This window comes from Garra rufa, chromosome 2 (assembly GCF_049309525.1).
Source record: "Garra rufa chromosome 2, GarRuf1.0, whole genome shotgun sequence".
Classification (NCBI taxonomy): domain Eukaryota; kingdom Metazoa; phylum Chordata; class Actinopteri; order Cypriniformes; family Cyprinidae; genus Garra; species Garra rufa.
In genome coordinates, this window is record NC_133362.1 from 34,653,616 (window position 1) to 34,657,698 (window position 4,083).

General features: G+C 36.0%; 1 protein-coding gene across 1 annotated transcript in view; it reads left to right on the forward strand.

Annotated features, from left to right (window-relative positions):
• Nucleotides 1-4,083, forward strand: part of lrmda (leucine rich melanocyte differentiation associated) — a 432,723-nt gene that overhangs the window by 173,984 nt on the left and 254,656 nt on the right. The gene's annotated exons all lie outside the window — the stretch shown is intronic.

Here is a 4,083-nt window from a genome sequence, read left to right on the forward strand (position 1 = left end):
AGTGTAGTGTGTGCCTTTTATGTTTTCTTATGAGTTTTTTTTTTCTTTGAAAAATGTTTTGCTCCATCAATGTTTTTTATTTAATTTCATTCACAGACATTCCCTGAGCTTAATGATTTGTTTTGGTGGACTTGAAAATGTTTGATTTACTCCAGACTTCGCACAAAATCTCAGTTCTAAGTCATGCTGGAAAAGGACTTTGTGTTCCACATTGCAGTTTAAAAGGCAATTAATTCTAGTTATGGAAATGTCATTGTGTGCATTTGAAGCCAAGTGCTTCATGGCCGTATGCGCTTGATTTGTATGGAGTTGAGTTTCCATGAGTGTGTCATTCAGGGTACTTCGACCCCGTTAATAGCAATCATGCCTTTAAACTGTGGAGTCATTGGCGTATTTCAGGCAGGGCATCATCTATTCCTTAGCCTTGTTCCAAAGATAAATTAGTAGCTGTTGAATAATGCAGTGAACCCTAATTCTCTTTGATTAGTAGTGAGTTAGATGATACTGACCCATTGAAATTGGTCATCAGCATAAATAATGACTGAATGTACTGATAAAATGCAAACTTGCCGGCCATCATAAATCAAATGAAATCCACTTGCTGTGGAAGTCATTGAAATTAGAAGTCCATGCTCCTATTAATTATGTTGCCTTCTGAAGGCGACAGAGTGATAAATCAGCCCTGAAAGGTACTCCAGTTAGGGAGTTGAGGAAGCGAGACTGCCTGCAAATGGCTTTGTATACCCTCCTAATTGTTTCTTAAACAACCCACCTCTAGAGGCATATCTGATAGCTGGGCTTTGGAGAGGGGCTCACAATATTGCACACTTGTCTACATTCAGGTGGACCAGTGGCACATTTCTATTTATTTTTACCCTCTCTTGGATTTGATCATCATTAATTCTAATAATATTTATGTATTTATTTATAATTATACTGGTCAAAAGTTTTGCTCTCGTAAGCTCACCAAGGCTGCATTTATTTGATTAAAAAAAAAAAAAAAGTGCTGAGTTTTATTACAATAAATAAATCAAAAACAAGAAGGTACTGAACCTTGAAAATGTACTGTAGTTCTTAAATCTAAATAAATATGAATATATTCACTATACCTTGATCATTCATGTTTATAGTGCATTAACTAATATTAGCATGTAACTTTTTAAAATTTACAAATGGTTTAGTAAATGTTAATATTCACAATATAACTTCTACAACATATATTAAACCTTAGTTAATGTTGCAAATTGGCTTATTTTAAAGTGTTTTATATAAATCCAAACAGTCATGCTGAAAGATGGCCATCTTTAAATATCTACACAAATACCACACTCTTAAAAATCAAGTTTCTTTATTGGCATCAATAGTTCTATGAAGAACCTTGAACATCCATGGAACCTTTCAAATGCAGAAAAGGTTCTTTATGGTTTAAAATGTTCTTCAAAATGGTTCTTTTAGGAACTGTTCACTTCAAAGGTTCTTTGGGCAACTAAAAATAGTTCTTCTATGGAATCACTGCAAAAACACCCTTTTGGAACCTTTATTTTTAACATAGCACTGAAATTAGGCACATATGTGACCTCAAAACTAGTCTTAGGTAGCACAGGTGTATTTTGTAGCAATAGCCAAAAATACATAGTTCTTTTATGCCAAAAATCATTAGGATATCAAGTAAAGATCATGTTCCACGAAGATATTTATTAAATGTCCTACTGTAAACATATCACAATTTTTTTGATTAGTAATGTGCATTGCTAAGAACTTCATATGGACAACTTTGGGCGATTTTCTCAGTATTTTTTATTTTTTCAAACAGTTGTATCTCGGCCAAATATTGTCCTATCCTAACAAACATAAATGGAAAGCTTATTTATTCATCTTGTATCCATCCATTTCATAAAATTGACCATTATGGCTGGTTTTGTCCAGGGTCACATATGTATATTTTATGTATACGCTCCCACTTTAGTTGCTTCTAATTTACAACACTTTTGAACTATCTAATCATAATAACAAAATATATATTACAGTGATGATTAAAAAAACGAACTGACATTGAATGTGTTTCTGTCAGTTGCATGAACATATCACTTTTCTTTCTCACGTCACTAGCTTTAAATATGCAACTTCACTAGATAACTAATGCATAAAAGTGACCAGCTGGATATAAACTAATGCAAATAGATAGCAACAATCGTGGCAGTAAACATTTGGGTCACACTTGCGTTGTTTTTGTCACATTATTTCAACCGCTTGTCTCGTTTCCTTCTTAAAGGCATTAAAATCTGCTTTTAACCAGTAAACCTGAAGTCTGTTCATGCTGTGTGTTTGCATAGCTGCTGCTGCTTCTGATTTCGAGTCTAGTCTTGAGACGTCTGCCACCTCAGCCTTTGCGTGTTACTTACAGCCTCAAAATATCACCTTACCCTCAGACGAGAAGCCAAGTGTTGGTGTCCAACCCAGGGGGATAAAAAGGCGTTGTTTTCAGATTGGGTGCTCCTTCAGGACAGCCGTGTGCTTTTTGGCTGCAGGAGCCACAGCCTCATCAATCACACACCGCTTATTAGGTTGTCCTCTTGCTGAAGGGAGCCATTTTAGAGGGCAGCTATTACAATAATTGCATCCCCGTGTTTTATGTTAGATTCAGTTGTTTTATAACATATGAGAAGTTCTAATGAGGTCGAGAGTGTCTTTGTGTGTGTCTAACTGTGGGCCTGAAGTAGTGATGCCATGGCTTTATAAACTGAGCTTCTTTTATGTGAAAGATGCTTTTAGAGAATGTGATTGTAATGAATCGCTCAAAAAGAACAAAAACAAGTTGTTGCTTTCATCATGGCCAGGCTAAAATTAAGAGATAAATGCACTTTTTGAATGACTGATTGTGAAAAATCTGTATAATAATAATTTTTGTAATAATAAATGGTAAAATAAATCAATTCATTCATTCCTCAACGAATAATTGTTAATGAATTGCTATGGACCCAGAATCACTACATTTCTCATGTTTCTCATTTTTAGTTATATGTGAGGCCCCTGAATATATTTATTATAAAAAACCGAGACTTGAGAGAGAGAGAGAGGGAGTATCACTAGTCAGTGCTTTTTTATTATTTTGCAGTAAAAATGAGATTTCTTATATAGCTGAAATGGCATTCTGGGTGAAGAGCTGTCTTTATTGCAAGCAGATCTCTGCCTGTGATTAAAGATGTTCTTTCTCTAATAATATATCTGCTACATCATTTTTAAACGCAGACTATTGCTCAAACCCAGTGGTTAATCCAAATGCCATCCATCAGATCTTTATATCTGGATTCAATCATCTCATTTTGCAGGAGGTTTACTCCCTCATTTTACATCGAGAGAGAATTAATCCAAACGCAGGTCCTTCTCTAACCAATCACCTTCATCCAGGGTCCCAGAGAAACCATTTAAGGGAAATATGGCAGCAGGCCTGGCCTCAGGTGTCAGTGTCGTGGTGATGAATCGCAGGGAAAACATATTAAACCCGTGATGTGTACAACCTGTGTTTGTAGCTCCACACTCCGTCCGCACTCTGGCCAAAAAAATGAGATCCTCCAATAAAAAGCCTATAAACACGGCTCTGTGCAGTGAACATAAAGACAGGCCTGTCCCAGCAAAATTGATTTATTTGATTCTGTGACATTTTAGTTGTGGTTGTTATGTTATATTTATGGGAGAATTGCTAGAGCCTCTCATTATGCTCTCCTAATTTATTTTACATACTTTTATGGTCACACGTGCCTGCTGGGGCTTTATTGCAGCCGTTTTTGAGAAGGAAAAGAGTGAGTACATATCGATTGAAATGTACGTGTTTATAGCCGGGATAATGATTTATTTGAACTTGGTTGAGAGAATGTGGTCCGGAGCAACAACACCACCGCTAAGACAGATGCTGCGTTTACTGGGCCCATTTGTCCACTGTTGGTAATCATCTAGAAAAGGATATTAGCCCATCAAATCATCTTGCTTTAAAAAAGATGAGACTCCTTAGTTACTGATGCTCAGTTAGATGTAATTGTGTTAAATGTGACTGAATAGTGGCAGCTGAATATGAGGCCATTTTCT